Source organism: Leptodactylus fuscus, chromosome 10 (assembly GCF_031893055.1).
Source record: "Leptodactylus fuscus isolate aLepFus1 chromosome 10, aLepFus1.hap2, whole genome shotgun sequence".
Taxonomy (NCBI): Eukaryota; Metazoa; Chordata; class Amphibia; order Anura; family Leptodactylidae; genus Leptodactylus; species Leptodactylus fuscus.
This window is the reverse complement of record NC_134274.1, coordinates 18,548,739-18,566,631: the sequence shown is the minus strand read 5'-3', so window position 1 is coordinate 18,566,631 and position 17,893 is coordinate 18,548,739. Positions and strand designations below refer to the sequence as shown.

General features: G+C 41.2%; 1 protein-coding gene across 1 annotated transcript in view; it reads right to left on the bottom strand.

The window, feature by feature from the left end:
* ADGRA1 (adhesion G protein-coupled receptor A1) overlaps positions 1-17,893 on the bottom strand; it is a 342,093-nt gene that overhangs the window by 209,824 nt on the left and 114,376 nt on the right. The window lies entirely within an intron of this gene.

Genomic DNA, 17,893 nt, shown 5'->3' with positions numbered 1-17,893 from the left:
TATTTTTTTCTGCTGGACAACCCTTCTACACTTGGCCAAGCGTGCATCTCTATGGGGGTGTCAGAAGGGGTAGCTGCTGGTTGAGCCAACTCGTATGGCTAGTTTTAAAGGATAAGTCTTGGTATGACTCCACCATCACCATATAATCAGTTAGTACCTGAATGCTACCTAGTTCACCAGAAAGATACTTAACCTCCTGTATACATAAATCATTCATTTACCCAGCCAATAAATATTTCATTTTCACTGTACAAAGATATTTTATTTATGACGTAAATGCATCTTTTTAAGTCTAAATGCTTTCTGTCTTGCATGTTTCTATCTATACAAACAAGCCCATGGGTCAGGCCAACCACAGATGAAAGCCACAGCCTATGGATTGATCTCACAAAGCTGTTTTATCACCGCGTAAATTATTTACTGCTGGAACAAACAAAAGCACAAACCAGTCGCTGTTCATATAAGCAGTCAACCAAAAGCCAAGGCCCCCAATGGCCTACAATACCTCGCAAAGCAAACCATACTGCTGCTATGAGGGAACCCATTCCAAGTTGGTCTTGACCTCGATTGATTGAGTCTGTTGCCAGAACCCAATATATCAACCAAGCCCTGCAAATAGATAGGTTAAGGTCACCTGAAGCCAATCGTTTCCTCTCCTTGTGAGCCGGTTCCACAGTTGTGGGTGTTCTCTTTGGAACAATGGCCGTGTCCAAAGAGCTAATGAACAAAACCCAACGATATCTCAACAACGGAGACCCCAATTCATAAGAGCAAAACATGATTTGATTCAGGTTACGTAACCTTTCTGCAAGGCTGGGTTCTTTAAACGAATGGTGAGAACCTATACCGAGATGAGCAAAATGTACTCAAATCATGAAAATTAAATATGGGCACCAGGACCTCTTGTAACACATGGTTACAAGTGTCCTGGTGTCAAGCAGCTCCAGAAAGGTGGCTTGATTTTTATCTTTGCTTTATATTCACTTTGTAGCAATCTGTATAGCCCCGTGATAATATATGTCTTCAAAACGTAATTACATTTTCTACGAAGCCGTAGATCTTCAAAAAGATCTAAGGATGTTTTTTTACTTACATTGCCGAGAAACAAAGAAATGGTAAATTCCATTAATGATAAATATGATGTATGAGGACCATAAAGTCGTAGTGCCTGGAAATGCTTCAGAGACCACATGATGTCACTGTTGTTCTATACAATTGTGACTTATAGACCATAACGTGGAACAGCAGCCATTTGCCGGCTCGTTAATGGATAGGACGGCACCCTTAAAGCTTTTGCTGTAATTTTCCAGTACACGAGGCAATAACCTTCTTAAAAAAGCTTTACAAAAACACTAATAAAAAACGATGCAAAATGTATTTTTTGCAACATTATCCATTATTCCATCCACGTTGACACCTAAGAAGATGCCAGACAATATTTCCCAACACATTTCGGTGACAGTAAATATGTCAAATCCAAGTTCCACTCCTACGTTTTTTTTTTTTTGTTTTTTTTTTTACTGTTCAGCAGGAAGATCCCGAAATAAGAGACAAATTAATATAACAGCATTGTCTGGTAGACTGGGTGACAGGAATGTAGGCAGCAGTAGAGGAGGAATAATGTTTCTCAGTAATAAGACGTGTTCTAAAATAGAAGTAACATGTTGGGATCCAATTTCAAGTAAGAAATGTTAATAGAAAGTTAACAGGAAAGAATTCGGAATTAAAGTCAACTTAGCTGCAGTTACTACCTAATACTGGAATTAATAAACCGCAGAATCTACATTTATCGACTGTGCAAGGTGTGAGATTCCTGGATGCCTGGTAACAGATGGGAAGCCAAGTTTGTTAAGAATTTTCCAAAAAATTTTGACAAATCCAGCAAAGTTTATTATTAAACTGAGATTTCTTCATGTCCTACAGATAAGGTCATGGAGGGTGTGGGCCATCTAGGGAGAGCAGCCATAAAGCATCTACTACCACTCCGAAAGGGTGGGAAAAGGTCCGAAACCAAGAGGTTTCCTTCAGCTGGTTGGATTTGCGTTCCTTTTCCAGTTAAACATAGAATCCCATAGAATCTTTCAACATCCAAGTCTTTTTCCGGGTTGTCCACCATGTCCAACATTAAGGATTTCTTGACTTGACTTCAAGAGAGTATAGGTTGGACTTTGTGGACCTAGGTCTTCATTCAACCTCATTTACTATGTCTGAGATATGGATCCCAAACCTGAGAACTACTTCTATCTCCAAAAAAAGGGGTCCCATCTCCCCTATCATTGCCTGGTAATTCATCCCCATCTACATGGACAAAAAAATGGAGATGTGGCCAAGTCGTGCTCTATGAGGAAGACATCAACCATGTCTTTAGATGCCCTTGTACAATATCAAAGTTATTGTAATCCAGATAGATCACAATTTACATATGACTCAGCCCCTAACAAATTATGTAACAGACTCCCCTCTGCTACATTTGTATTGATGTCAATGGTATCAAAGATACTTCTGATAATCCAACATTTGACAGGTTCCAGTAATACAGATTGTAAAGAATTTCAAGCTTCTTGATGTGATGATTAAAGGAGCCTACAAGCCTAGCCATGTGTCCACATGTGAAGTCTTACATGCTGCATGTGAATTGATGTTTTTTTCCTTCAAGGCGCCTTAGTGACAAAGCTTCAAAACAGTTCAAGTCTCTGAGGAAAGCGACTTCAGATGCCTTGATGTAAGGTGGTGTTTGATGGACCAAACAAATTGTGGCTTGTGTAATTACATAGAAGCCGCCACCCTCGATGTCTCCTCTTATTCACTTATAGCGGCCTCAGATTCATTTTAGTTTTAGGTTCAATGTCATCTTCCTATGGCTGAATATACAATAGGCTTCACTATTTAGAAATACAATCGAGAACAATATTGACCGAATCTACTGTAGCTTCTTCACTAGTGCACCCCCAGGTCCTTTCGGATTCCTATCTATTCATATCTATTTGTCTATTTTTCATATTTATCCATGCATGTATCCTTCTGTTTCATCGCCAACCTTCATCATCATACAGAGACTTTTAACCTTAATTTTCAGAAGAATGAGAATTAAGCCCCCATCCCCAAAATTATCCTAATGATCTGAAACAAATTTTACACAGTCGCATATATAAAGTTTCTGGTGATGTTATCTTTGGATTCAGATGCTCCCCAGTCTTCATTGGGGTAATTATATCATTGTGTTTATAGTGAACTTTCCGGCTTTGTGACAATTAGTTACATTTTACATCTGTCACCACAAATGATGCAATTAGCATAATCACTGGCAGAGATTAGGGCGGCAGTAAACACAGAATTTTGACAGGAGATAATTATACAACAACCCGTCTAATCTGACCTTCTATACTTAAAACACTTCTATTTACCCAATTCACTTCTCAAGCAGACGGAATAATTATATCTACTGTCACAATAGTAATAGTAATACTCATTAACGTGGTTGTCCCCTATCAATCACACATGATGGGAGATGGAGGACCCCAACGGCAACATTCAAGAGGTTGCTGTTAATTTACTTGTGGGTTTTGTTACAGGAAAGGGTTGTACTGTTGGGATGCGACAGTATAGGGAATGGCCCACCACATGGACGAGTTGCCGTTTGGTACTCTATTCTGCTCAAGGAGTAAACAAGCCAGCCGGCCTGCCACACAAAAATATCAGGATCTTTACTGAGGTAGATCCAGGGGTGTACAAAACTGCCCCCTTGCTGACTCTGGCCAGCTACCACTCTCCTAAAAGACACTGACTGTGAGTCAGGAGCAGAGATTTTGTTATGACCCAAGCAGTAAGGTATGGAGAGGAGGAGGAGGCCGAGGAGGAGGAGGAGGAGGAGGAGGCCGAGGAGGAGGAGGAGGAGGCCGAGGAGGAGGAGGCCGAGGAGGAGGAGGAGGCCGAGGAGGAGGAGATGATGATCGGCATTCTTCTCTATTCCTTAGAAGAGGAAGGAAGTGCAGAGAGAAGTGCGACGGAGCTAAGCCCTTAAACAGCCTAGAGACCACCCAGCCATTACAAACTGCACACAAGTAACACCCAGGAGGAAGAAGAGTAGCTCTATTCTTGGCTGATGAGAAATTGCAGAGCATGCCAGACTAGGATCAGAGCTGTTATATAGATAACTGTCTGGGCCCCAGGACAGACTGGGCACCTTGCTCACCTACTGCTCACAGTGGGTACCAGCAGAATATCTTTGGGACTTTGAGAGTAAACACAAAGTGGCACACAAGAAAAGCAAAGAAAGCCTTCACGAGGACAGCATAGACTGCCAAAGGACATCCCAATGCACAGTGGTGCTGTAACTCCAAAACACAATGCTATTCTACCTCAAAAGTTGCAAGCTACCCTGATCCTCCAAACATTGTGTCTGAGTCTTATTCCTGCATGACCATCATTGACAAGAAGGCTGATCACATTTAGGGCATGCCACCATCATCGGGTATCTTCCATGAACCCTCAGCATGGCACCAGCCACAGAATAGAGCTGGAGGAATTGGCTGCGTGCATGCCCACCACGACACGTTCACGTACTACTACACCCAGCTTTCTGGTTTCCTCCAATCGGCTGCTGCGCATTTACCTCCCTTAAAAAGTTACAAAGTTCCCATTCATAACTGGTAAGCTTGTTGAGCAGAATACACATTTATTCATATCTGAACATGCTGTTCACTGTGAATGGGAACAATGGCGTGTCCTCACTTGGCCGTTTTGAACAATATCACATCTCTATGGAGAAGTATGGTAAATGCACATCCCACTTATCCTGAATCCCTTGTCACAGAAATAGACACGCACCTATATTTTATTTATAATCTGTCTACTCTATGGATTATAAAAGAAATAGAAAGGTTTTGGCAGAATGACCACGTCACTTCACGACGGGCAAGTCTACCCCATCTAATCAACATAGAATGCTATTGTGTGATTTATCCAATATAAATGGATCTCATCTCTGTCAGGATGGATTCAGAGAAATGGTAAAAAGCCGTATTCTGTATCTGAAAATAAATATTGTAGAATTAGAGTTTGTAAGCAAGTCACCATAGCAATTCCTCTAGAACCCCACCAAACCACTGAGTGGTCAAAGAAGATTTTAGGCATTGGCCAAATGGAAAGTTTGCCCTGTACTGATGTCAAAGTACTTTGGTTGTGATGGAACGTTTCTATTTAGCTCCTTAAAACACACTAAACATGCGTTGCTGCTACTGCATCACTCTCCCTTTGCTTACTCCTCCTCTCTCCATAGACTTCTAGACTTGTGCAGTCGGTCTAAAGACAGATTTAGCAGAACTTTCAGAAGGAAAGTCAGTCTAGCAGAGGGGAGTGGGAGAAGTGAAAAAGCCTAAGAGCAAAAGATTTTTTCCTATAATAGGATATATTACATAGTTTGATACAATCACCAATATGATTCATTTATGCAAGTTTTGGTGAAAAATTTGTAACCAAAATTTATTTTTAAAAGCCTCATCACTAGAGGACATGAGAAAATTGATTTGTACTGAGCCAGGTTCTACCCGACGACTCCAAATGTTTATTCTGAATATTTGTAGCAAAAATATTGGCCTTACCAGTCACATGGGGCGCAGGATTTCAAAATATTCTCACAGCTTGAAGTCCTGCGCCCCATGGGACTGGCAAGGCCAATCATTGGCCTTGGTGGCCTCTGGTACGGAACTGGTGATGTATACGAGTACATGTACATGCGAGACAGACTGGACACTAGTGGACGCAACAACCCTTGGAATAGGTACGCTTGATTTTTCATGTTCCACATTGGGTTTGCCGAATTCCACCAACTAAGTGTTTATACCACGCCTTTACAGTACATATTCATCATATGGGCGGCGGGAACCGTCAGCAATAATGAGATACTATCTAATAGAAAACAGAAGCCATTTCTCCCGACTACAAATCTCCTTTATTTTGATTTACACCTACTGTGAAAAGTAGCGCCCATCTCCGATCTGAGGGATGAGGCTGAAACATTTAATTACTTAATGCATTCAATAGAATTTCTGTGATGAGAAAAGAAATATTTTCACTCGCCAAGGCTGTAATTACAATCTAAGCATTTGATAAGGTCAACTGGAGACTTGGAAAATAGAATATTCTCAAAGTTTCCAAAAGACAGAACCGATGTGGATAATTATCGGCCCGTAATTACCGTCTCGTAATAATAGGCGAGTACATTGTTACCAACTCGCAGCATTAACTTTGTCTGTAAGATGCGCCATAGATAATTACTTACAATTTCATCGCTTAATATTTTACTCAACATGTATTTTCTTCTACCATCTGTAATACATCATGTTATTAGGTTTCACCTCTTTTAGACTAGGATTCATATGAAAGCAAACGCAGAGCGAAGCTCGGTCCAAATATTTCATTTACAAGCTGTGAAACGGGGGTAGACGCGGAGTGACTTGGAGATCGGAGCGTGCCGATATCATGTACTATACGTGCATATGGCTGTACTTGTAGTCACACAAGCTATGAGCTGGGGGTAGACCAGCAGGGTCTCCTCGGATCCTAGAGTATAATAGGCGGAGGTTCAGGAAAGGTGAGGAAAAATAAACAGTTATGCTCAGCTTCCTTCACATTCCCAGGGATCTTTGTGGTATCTGAAATCCTCCCTGCAACCTCTACTGTCTGATCACTTGCATGTTAAGGAGCTAAGTTGCTCCAAAAAAGAAGGCCAGGACGCACACCCCTTCTCAGAAACATTGGAGCTCGAGTCACCACAAAACTAATAGTCTGATGTCACGTGTGTGGTGCTTCAATGCCACGATCCAGAATAAAGGTTGTGGCCCACATTTGGTGCAAGAAAGGCTGAGCAACGTTCATGTTATTACTAGAGATGAGCGAACACAAATGTTCGGGGTTCGAAATCAGATTCGAACAGTCGCACACTGTTCGACTGTTCGAATGGTTTTCGAACCCCATTATAGTCTATGGGGGGAAATGTTTGTTTCAGGGGTAGGCAAGATTCGATCAAATTCTACTTACCAAGTCCATGAGTGAGGGTCGGGCTGGATTCTTCTCCCTGCGCAGCGTCCCCGCGTCCTCTTGCGGACTTGAATTCACTCTGCTAGGCATCGGGTCTGGGCAGAGCCGACTGCGCATGCCCGCACTACAAGCGGACATGTGCAGTCAGCTCTGCCCAGGCCTGATGCCTGGCAGAGTGAATTCAGAGCCGGAAGACGCCGCGGGGACGCTGCGCAGGGAGAAGACTTCTAAAGGTAAGAGAAGAACCAGCATTGATTGGCAATGTATAGCATTCTGCCAATCAACGCTGGTTCTGCATCGAATCTCAACTTCGAACAGCTAGTAGTACTCGATCGAGTACGAGTATTTCGAATACCGTAGTATTCGATCGAATACCTACTCGATCGAGTACGAGTATTTCGAATACCATAGTATTCGATCGAATACCTACTCGATCGAGTACTACTCGCTCATCCCTAGTTATTCCCCATCTACACCAGAAAACTAGCACAGATGAAATAAATTCCTCCAATTAAATTGAAATAGAGATGACATATGGCTCCATAGTGCACAGTGTGTGATGACATATCAGACAGTACAGAAAGGCTTCACTTGCTGCCCTATATACAAGCTCTCAGAGGCTACTTTTGGGTAGTGTACCTTTTGGTGAGAGATCGTTGACCATTAGACATGCCTCTATGCACTTGAAGACATGTTGTCCAGCTGACCGACTATATCATTGGACAGAGAAGCAGAATGGTGTTGGGAGTAGTGGTTACATTATGCTGTCACTGTTATTCCTCCTGGAAATTTGGGAGTGCTACTATTTCCCTTATCAAAGTTTCTCTACACAGTCCGTCCAAGAGGAACAGTCAAGGAAGGACGCAATGTAGAGTTGTTCTTGAATTGTCACTATGGGGAATACACTTATTTACTAAAATAGACATGTCAGGGGAGATATCGGATAGGAATGACTAAATCCTACAGGCTAAAGAAAAAAAATATGAAAATATCGCCAAATTTGAAAAATAATATTCCCTGAAAGAATCAAACGCCAGAGTTGACACTTCTCCACATGTTATACACACACTGGATCAGACACTTAAAATCATTTATCAACTGATTTGGCAGCATTAAAAAATGGATCTGGCAATCCGAATGTTTACCCCATCGGTGCAGAGAAGGTCTGCTACAGATTATACCCTGGCATGTGGATGTGTGCAGCCATAGACGGAGAATTCACATACACCCGCGGCTGCAGGGACCTGACATCCATCGCTGTTTCACACATCTGTAACGCTCTCACAATGGAAAATATAAAGAAGTGCAATAATTACCAGGCCGCGGACAATGGAGCTATTTATGACTATGTGTAGGAGGAAAGAGACTGAAATTCTCTCTCTGCAACCAGCTGGACACTGCGTCTGATCAGTGATTTACATTTGTGAAATCATGTAAATCTGCATCATATTTAAAGGGCATTTACCCCATAATTTAGTCATTTTTAGTATCTGTCATACAGCTCTCTCACACTCCAGAATATCAGATTAGTAGTCATGTGTTATGTATGCCTCAATTTTTAGAGAGCTAAAAGAGGGAAAAAATACCTCATGTCACTTTGTGCTCCTACACAGGAAAGTGCACCTTAAATGGTCCTGACATGGTATCAAACAACCTAGTGGCCTCCTCAGTATAATGCTCCCTCTTATGGTGGCCTCCTCAGTACAATGCTCCCTCTTATGGTGGCCTCCACAGTACAATGCTCCCTCTTATGGTGGCCTCCTCAGTATAATGCTCCCTCTTATGGTGGCCTCCTCAGTATAATGCTCCCTCTTATGGTGGCCTCCTCAGTATAATGCTCCCTCTTATGGTGGCCTCCTCAGTATAATGCTCCCTCTTATGGTGGCCTCCTCAGTATAATGCTCCCTCTTATGGTGGCCTCCTCAGTATAATGCTCCCTCTTATGGTGGCCTCCACAGTACAATGCTCCCTCTTATGGTGGCCTCCTCAGTATAATGCTCCCTCTTATGGTGGCCTCCTCAGTACAATGCTCCCTCTTATGGTGGCCTCCTCAGTACAATGCTCCCTCTTATGGTGGCCTCCTCAGTACAATGCTCCCTCTAATGGTGGTCTCCACAGTACAATGCTCCCTCTTATCGTGGCCACCACAGTATAATGCCCACCACAATATAATGCCTCCCTTCATGGGCCTCCACAGCATATTGACCCCCTCATTATGGCCTCCAGAATACCCTATTATTGTGGCCCCCACAGTATAATTTCCACCTTATACTATAGTGTCCCCTTACTTGTGGTCACAACAGTATAATGTCACTTCCATGTGGCCCCCAAAGAATAATGTCTTTAATGTGATCACAACATTTAATTTCCATTTCATGTAGCCTCCACATTATAATGTCCCCCTTATGTGATACTCACAAAACCATACAAACACCACTAATACTCACTTCCCCCAATCCCCTGGTTCACATATTTCTTTGCTACCAGCAGTTTCAGGGCGCAGCAGTGACATCACTACATTACCCCCGCCTGCTTGATTGCTGTTGGGAGCAGTGATGGGGATTGAACGGGGGGCGCGGACAGAGTCACCATTTTATTTAACCATTTCCAGAGATTAGGAAATCCGGAATCCATAACTGCCCCACTTAAGAGGTATCTCTTATGTATCACTGCACAATGTGCAGTATACAGTATGTCATCTGTATGCCTAATGTTATATATAGTTTGTCAGTGTGCTCAATGTTTGTATAAGGTCATCCATTCCTAATGTTTGTATACAGTAGGTAGTGTGTCTAATAGACAGTATACAATATTTGTGTGCCCTATGTTTATATACAGTGTGTCATTTATATGCCCAGTGTTCATATACAGTATGTCATCTGTGTGCCCAATGTAATTTACAATATACACTGTCATCTGTGTACCCAATGTCTATATACAGTATGCCATAGCTGTCTTCCCAATGTAATACACCACAGTATGTTATTTGTGTTTCCAATATTCATATACAGTACACTATATCATACCTGACTGCTCAATGTAATATACAGTATGTCATGTGTGTGTCTAATGTTTGCATATAGTATGCCGCCATGTCATATCTGTCATGTACAGTATTCAATATGTCATTGTGTGCCTAATCTTCATATACAGTATACAATGTGTTGTATCCGTGTGCCCGATCATATATAGTATACAGTATGTCATCTGTGTGCCCAATATTTGTATACAGAAATTTTAGTATCACAATGCTGCAAGCAAAAACACGTCCTGCATCGATTTATATGGAGAACATTTGATGACTAGGAATGTATCGGTAATTGTCAAATCTGGCGCAAAAGTAACAGGCTCTACTTGCTGTCACTTTCTAAATACATTATTCCTGAAACCACAACCATCTGTACATGGTAATCGACTGTAGACTTGCCTGAATGCATTCTAATACCCTGTAACTCCATATCATATGATTGATCCACGTCCGCAGGCTATATACAACCTAATAAACTGTAGGGTCACCCATAGAACTGATGAAATGAATGAGACCTATCACAATATGATGTTTAGCATGACATGTCAAAGGCACATAAAATCTCTGCAATTGAAGGAGTTCTCTGCACACTTAAGCCCTATGACCCAATAGGTGTCTGATTACTGGGGGGCCAAATTTTAGTAATCCCAACCATGATGAGAAAAGGGTGCTCAAGAAGAAGAATGCATGATGGCCAACACTTCTATGGGAGAGCTGTAACCAGCTACATCTCCCATAAAGGCAAATGGAGTGTCACGTCCATCACTCCGTCCGCAGAACCTTTGTTCTTGTGATGGGTAGGGGGGTCCTAACAGTCAAATCCCACTAATCTACAACTTATAGAGGACTCTTATCTACTAACCAGAGCAAATATATACTAAAAAGCATGTGTTGTACTTTGGAGGAGCCAGCACGTGTGTGTATTACAAGCAAAGACTCCGCAATACTCCAGTTCTCCTGTGGAGGCACTGTAGGGAAACACACAGCGATCTTTCTTACAAAAAGGCAAGTTAAGCCTTTTAACTTAAAGCATACCTCCAATTAAAAATCAACTTTTAATAATTGAATATTGCAGGTGAGAAGAAACCTTGTAATATATCTTAAGAAACAAGTTATTTTTTTCAGATATTTTTACATATTAGTCTATGGAGAGGGAAGGAGGGAGGAAGAGGCTGCTGGAAAAGGCACAATGATAACTACAGCTTCCATATTTTGTGAAGAGAACCCTTTTAGCACCGTTAAGCTTTACATTTCAGAGTCTATCACTGCATATAATTAGGAACTAAAACAATTAGCCTCATTCTCGCCCTCCCCTCTCCATAGAGTTCTGTGTGTGTGCTGGCCGCAGATCACAATTCTATGTAAACAAAAAGACTGAGTGAAGATAAGGAAGAGAGCAACCTGATGAGGGGAGAAGGAACCAATTTCCTTAAGATATTATACAATATTTCTCCTATTCACCTATACTATTCAATTATGAGAAGTTGTCTTCTTACTGGAGGACCTCTTTAAATACACACTCCAAATATGGATCCATGGCTGCAGAATATTCGATGTTCAGCACCATGTACAGTTGTTGAATGTGTTAAATTCATAAGCTCGGCAGGAATTATGTAGCAGCTATTTACATAGAGACTTATGGCTGTGAACATTGGCATTATTTCTACATGGCCTATTGCTCTTTGAAGCCAAATAGAGCATATGCAGTCATGAGATAAGTTGCAGGAGCAGACCATGGATTGATAAGTCACTCCTCTATAGAAAGTATTAAAAATTGTATCGAAAAAAAAAGAAAAATCCTAAATACATAGAACGTAGTGACACGTAATAAATAGTGCAGACATCTTAATACATTGGTTAATGCCTGGTTTGAGTTAGTCTTCCTATACTATATAACTGACCACAAGGTAATCTTTTCTGTTTGCTTAACTCTAAACCTTTTATCCCCTAGAATTACTGGGATTTGCGAGCGGCTTTGCCCATGTGGTGCATGCGATGCGGATGGCAGCAACACAAAAATGCTACTTGCTTGGCTTAGTAAATCTGGCCAATTATATGGTGTGAGGGCTGGGTAAGCCGTGACCGGCTCTGCTAGCCAGGACGCTAATAGTATACTGATCAGCAATCCCGAAATGCAGAACAGACCTTCTACAATGTGTCATTTTACCTGTCAAGATTACAAAATTCTGAACACAAAATTTGTGGGATTTCTTCAGACTGTTGTGTCTCGGTCATGGCAACTTGTGTGTCGCCACATAACTGCATTGATCATCATTAGGTGTGATGTTGTAGCGCGATATTTTAATCTTATATCACCCGGCCATAAGTGGATCCATAACCCATATATTAAGATCTATATTCAGAGCAAACATCACAATAGGTTTTCCACAGTCCTATAGAAAACTGCACAAACTAACACACCGTGATATCCCAATAAGTGAAACCAGATGTCAAACCCAGGGAGTGTGTTAATGTCAACCATATGTAAGCCACAATATGGACTCTGCCTCGCAATACCTACTGTTCTTCCACTCCGCTAATACGTATGGATGTGAAGAGACCTCCTTCGTTTCTCTGCCGCTGTAACTTAAGATGGTGATTTCTATAGACCTGTCAGTAGATGTGAATTCTGACGGCTTCTCATTGAAACCACAGTTATCCCTGGCTCCTAGGTATTCAACTAGGCAGGAGTACAATGCGGGTAAGAGTAATATGATACAATGCTGAGGATGGAATCCTATTCATGAATAATAAAATTTGGGTTTTCAAGTTTTCAGATTTTTCATGGTTTCCTTTCGAGGCAGGTGTCATGAATTGTTCATGAGCATCTCTTAGTTTTGTAGATTTCATGGCCATAAAATATAAACATTGTTTACTACATTAGTCTGACTCTTCCAGCTCGTACTCACCAGGCCATGAAACGTCAGTGATGGGTGTATCGGGGAAGACACTATGGATGCAATCTAAGAATAGACATGGACGGCTGAGCCCTGCTAATGTCTATCTTCACAATAATAAGTGGAGACTCAGCTGCTTCTCCAACCAGTAGGAGATATCTCTACAATCTTATTTGTTTCCACAGTAAAACTTGTGATTAACTTTTGTAACAATGTATAACTTGTTATATAAACAGAGCACATACAATGAATCTGGGAGCAAAAAACTCCCCAAAAAAACACTACACCCCATAGCAAAGATCTGAATGGACCCACCAACAAAAAGAGAAAAATTGTATACCAACTTTTGACATTATCCCCTATGGAAAGGATAGAGGAGGACTTCATGATCTCAAGAACAGGAGTCTGGTTCCCCCAGTCTTGATGGAGCTGAGCAAATGCCCAGCGAGCACCAGAAATAGTCGAGCTCTGAATGAATGGAGTGGCAGGGGGGGCATGCTTGGCTTGCCACTATCAGGATGGAGAGCCGTACCCAGTTCTTGGGATTGGTGGGTGTCCTAGAAGTTGGACCCAATCTGATAATGAAATTATCCCTTATTCTATTAATAGGGAATAACTTTAAACATTGGTATAACCCTTTAAACAAGCTATGTCATCATGTTTTGAGGCAAGACACTTAACGTGATACATATCCTATGTTCCACAAAGAGGACAGGTAAGGAAAGACGTAGCAAAGTTTAACTTGACATCTTACAACACAGATCACAACAAAAGTCATTGAAAAGTTCAAGTTAATGTTCTGTGCCATAGTGTTACTATGTTAAGTGCCAACTAAAATGGTCACTAACCTTTCCGACAACTTAGTCAATAGATTGCATGATTCTGGACAAAAAAAAAAAAAAAAATTATAAAAAGGTTTCCTGCCTAAAAATATTTGTAAAGGTTTGCTGTTCATTCCTTGTTACTAGGGATGATCTGTCTTTAGAAACCAACAGGTTTAAGACAGAACACATGACATGCTCAGAGAGGAGTTCGCAGCTAATCACAGTGAGTTTAAAGGAGATTTTGTCTACTTCTGACTAGCTGCTTGTGTTATTGCTGATATAATAGATTATTGTCATAGGTAGTAAGCAGCTTTTCTGGATTGTGCTCAGATCTCTCTTTCTGTCCAGGATCTTTCTAGCTGAATCATAACTTGGATTTGGAGCTCAATATCCCTGGATCTTCTATAGTATGATCACTTGAGCTTTGTTTCAGGTGGTAGTTTTTTATTTTACAGTTATATCAGGCACAATTATATGTAAAGAAACCAGTAGTAATAACGGATGAGGGAAAAGGGAAGCCTGATCTGTAATGAACACACCCCTGTGGCAGAAATACAAAAGGTACTGCAGCCATTCACCCTTGGGTTATTAGCTGTCGAAAAACTGATAGGACACCACGAATGAAGGTTTATACAGATTTCTTAGCAAGATCTTGCAAATGTTTCAACATTTGTTAAAAACCCAGGTATCCTTTAAAGGTTTCTACATCACTAGTAAAGAAAACAAGTATGTAAGTAAGAACCAAATACATACAACAGTCTAAATATCACCATCATGTTTTCTCCTGATCAATAGAGTTACTGGAAATCCAATTCACCTTGCCAGAGTTATGAAGACAAACATGAACTCTCCATTGTATTCTCAGCTGAATAAGGTAGAGAAAGGTCTTGAGAAATCACTGACCGGTAAGATATTCGTGGGGCCGTGTTTATCCTACAACTCCCCAAACTACAGGGCTTTTTACTTAAAATGACACCAGAATCAGCAGTTTTCATGAGAGGATACAGATCTTCTCCATTAATGTTTTATAACAGATGGCTTTTGGCTTTACTATTACATTTCCCCTGCAACCCGTCTTACTACACTGACTCCGATCGATGTCGTAGCGTTCTAATAGACATCTTACTGATAAAGACGAATACAGAGGAGCCTCGCTGACGTACAGTATGGTGATGAAATGACCCCAATGGCTCAATGCACACATTCTTTATATCAATTTTCAGCACAATAAGGAGAATGTAGCAAAGTTTTTATACCACTTTCCTGTTATAAAAATGGCAATTTTTTTTGGAGTGCACAATTGACCATTTTTTGGGGGCGTACCAAAAATGAGCTCCATTTTTTAACTAGCTTGCAACATTTCAAAAAAAGGGAGTGGAGTGTAATGGGGATCAAGGAGAGCGGTGACCCCTTAATGCAATGTTTGCTATAAGTTGCAGCAGAAGATTGGTACAAGGGCTATCCCATGATGCCCCAGAATTATTAAGAGACTTACACTGGGTTCCTGCTAGCTTTGGGGGGTGTCCGTTCTTAGTGTCTGCTTGAGGAAAATGGAAACCCAATGTGTTACCCAATCCACCAACCCTATAGACTATAATGGGGTCCACCTGAAAAAACAGACAAAAGTCCTGCTTGCAGGACTTTTCTCTGCAATTTTTTTTTTCAAGCAGAATGGAGGACGGAATCCCCGAATGGTCACGGAATGCAGGTGTGACTATAGCCTTTATTTAGGAGCATCTACTGCCACATACATTATATAACTTTTAAACTTATTGATGCAATCAGACTGGTGGGGGTCTGACACAGCAGTGGTTTACAGCAACTGATACACAGAGAATTGAGCAGGAAGCAGACAGCGCTTTTCTCTGTAGTGACCAAACCATATGGTTACAGATCAGCTTCCAGTTAACTGAATGGAAGCTACAGTGCAGTGACTCAGTTTGGCCACTACACAGAGAACAGCACTATCTGCTTCCTGCTCTATTCTCTGTATCTGCTGCTGAAAGCTGATTCATTGGAGAGCTGAATATCAGAGCCTCACCAATCTGAGCCAACCTCAGGATAGGTCTCAAATATTCTTGGCCCCAAATACAGTGTCATGGTCTTAAAAAAATTCTCCCCAACTTCTAAAGCAGTTTTGATTTTTTATTTTTTTTTTTTTTTTTTTACACATTGGTCTATCCAAAGACACTCAGCTCTGCTATATCCGAACAAATATATTTTGCATAAAGTCATCGTTCAATGAGAAACGCGTCGCTCCTTGCCAATTTGTTTGCTTTTACTACTACAAACTTGTTAATTTGCGTATTTTCATTGGCACAGGTACCATCATAAGCTGGAGGGAACTGGCGGGTTTGGCATTTGTATAAGTGGAGTGGAACATTTGTCAAGCCCGTCAGAAATGATGCTAGACTTCATTAGCTCCTGACTCATCCTAATTATAGCCTGTGCATGTTAAAGCAGGGAAAGCTGAGAATGGAAAATGAAAAGGGTTCACTTTCCATAGAGATAATATTGAATATGAGAGTACAAAAACCTCCGAAAAATAATGAAGTGATTAGGGTCAGGGTATAGCTAGAAAGTTGTTGTGACCCAATTTATTTTTCAGGAGGAGACGTCTAGAAGAGTCATTTACTTTACTCAAGTTTTGAGATCTCATTAGTTGAGTTAAAGGGTTTTTTTGAGGACTTTTCCAACTAGAACTTGAAATGCTTTACGGAGGGTCTTCCTAATCCTTCAGGTCAATTCTGTAGTTGGAACAAAATCTAGTTTATGCATGGGGCAATAATGGTATAAGGCCAATTTTTTCCCCCCATTTTTGTTTAAAGCATATAAGTCGACATATATATATGGATTGTATGGTGATGGTTATTGGAGGAGATATATTGATACGTACTGTGGTAAGAGATGATTATTTATGTCCAAGTTATTATTTGTGAATGTTTATATTTTTGGAATAACGTGCCTTCTCTGGTACTCCAACTCCTCCCAGCATGGTCCGGTCCTTCCGATCTGTTGTCGTCTTCCAGCAGAAATTCCCACCGCATGTGACCTCAGCAATGGGCGCATGACTTCACTACCTGTAACGTCCTGGGGGTCTCTTTCTGAGGCCACCGATTAGCCTCAGTGGTCATGTGACCATTGAGGCCAATCCGAAACTTAAGCAGAAAGGATCCGGGATGCTACACCCTGAAAGCAGCTTCACTTTGAGAAGACAGCCCAGCAGAAAGACCAGACTTGCTGGGAGGACACCGGAGCATCGGGGCTAGACAAGTAGGATTAAATATTCTCGCTCATATATTTGATTAGATCCCCAGTCATTTTTACAATATAGTTGAGGTCAGAGATTCTCACTATAGCCTGACGACAACTCTTGAGGAACAGTTAGATCATTTTCATATTAGATATGGCCAATTTATGAAATATAGAAACCAACTGGCAAGGCTTCCATCTTTTGTTCCAACCAATCCTTAAAGAGCATGGTCACAATTCTAATAACTTATTGAGACTAAGTTGGCTTAGAAGGTTCTCTTTGGATGATAACTGGGTTATCTAACAGGTGGCTGAGAGCCCAATATTAAAACCCAACCTGTTCACAGAACAAAAAGCTAAAGAATGTTTTCCAACAACCCAATTGAACAAAACCACCAAGATAACGTACCTTCCTGCCATGTCTTCCTAAGGAATCATTCACATACAAGTAATTGTGTTGCCCAGTTAATCAGAATGTACAGTATCTGGGTTCATATACTGGCTTCTGGTGACACTAACTTATCTGCAGGGTTGGGATGATATTCTGGTTTTTTGTGACACTAACCTATCTGCAGGATATGGTTGATATACTGGCTTCTGGTGGTTGTAACCTATCTGCAGGGCTGAGTTGACATTCTTGAGTCTGGGGACACTGACCTATCTGCGGGGCTGGTTGATAAACTGGCTTCTGGTGACTGTAACCCACCTATCTGCAGGGCTGGGTTGATATAATGGCTCCTGGTGACCGTAACCTATCTGCAGGGCTGGGTTGATTTGCTGGTTTTGGTCACACCTTCCCTTTAAGTTTACAGAAAAGGCATATATTGATGACCGATATAATGGGGTGACCAAGG